The 420-nt window shown below is 45.7% G+C and overlaps 1 protein-coding gene across 2 annotated transcripts in view; it reads right to left on the bottom strand.

Annotated features, from left to right (window-relative positions):
- The window catches only part of CPEB1 (cytoplasmic polyadenylation element binding protein 1), a 49,229-nt gene that overhangs the window by 10,159 nt on the left and 38,650 nt on the right, over window positions 1–420 (bottom strand). The window lies entirely within an intron of this gene.

Below are 420 nucleotides of genomic sequence, written 5' to 3'. Positions count from 1 at the left end.
AGCCAAAACCGAACACGGCCTCTGCTGCCCTCTTACGTTTTGTAAAAATAAGTTTATGGATAGGCAACCTTCTTGGTATTGTTCAATATTATTATTATTATTAGATTTATGAATTGCCCTGTCCCAGCTTATGCCGAGCTCTGGGCAAGGTACAGGACACAAAGTCATAAAACACAAAACATTAAAATACAAACTTTAAAATTCATAAGAACATAAGAGAAGCCAATGTTGGATCAGGCCAATGGCCCATCCAGTCCAACACGCTCTCACACAGTGGCCAAAAATACCTGGTGCCATCAGGAGGTCCAGCAGTGGGGCCAGGACACTAGGAGCCCTCCCACTGTTGCCCCCCCCCCTCAAGCACCAAGAATACAGAGCATCACTTGCCCCAGACTGAGAGTCCCTATCTATACGAAGGTG

Source organism: Gekko japonicus, unplaced genomic scaffold, assembly GCF_001447785.1.
Source record: "Gekko japonicus isolate JY-2015 unplaced genomic scaffold, Gekko_japonicus_V1.1 scaffold150, whole genome shotgun sequence".
Lineage (NCBI taxonomy): Eukaryota > Metazoa > Chordata > Lepidosauria > Squamata > Gekkonidae > Gekko > Gekko japonicus.
The sequence above is the reverse complement of the archived record's forward strand: the minus strand, read 5'-3'. Positions and strand labels throughout refer to the sequence as shown.